The sequence below is a fragment of the Eimeria mitis genome, genomic scaffold, assembly GCF_000499745.2.
Source record: "Eimeria mitis Houghton genomic scaffold, Emh_scaff11726, whole genome shotgun sequence".
NCBI lineage: Eukaryota > Apicomplexa > Conoidasida > Eucoccidiorida > Eimeriidae > Eimeria > Eimeria mitis.
Genome location: NW_013568011.1, coordinates 1 through 388, shown reverse-complemented (window position 1 = coordinate 388; position 388 = coordinate 1).

The following is a 388-nucleotide window of genomic DNA, read 5'->3' as shown; positions in this document are numbered from 1 at the left end:
AGCAGCAGCAGCAGCAGCAGCAGCAGCAGCAGCAGCAGCAGCAGCAGCAGCAGCAGCAGCAGCAAACCTTGGCCAGATAACGAATCAAAGCTTGCAGCCTTTGTGAGGATGTCTTCATCTTTGCTTCAGCACTCTGATACGTTTGTTTAGAAACACCAGCAGGGGCCCTACGGGGGCCCCCCTGGGGGCCCCCCTGGGGGCCCCCCTTGGGGGCCCCCTTGGGGGCCCCCTTGGGGGCCCCCCGGGGGGCCCCCCCACCCTTTGCTGCTCCGCCACCTTCACGAGCAGATACAGAATTTTTTTTTTCGTTCATGTGGGAATATGCTTGTGAATATGCCTGGAGATATAAACATATATAAATATAATAATAATAATGTTTATATATATA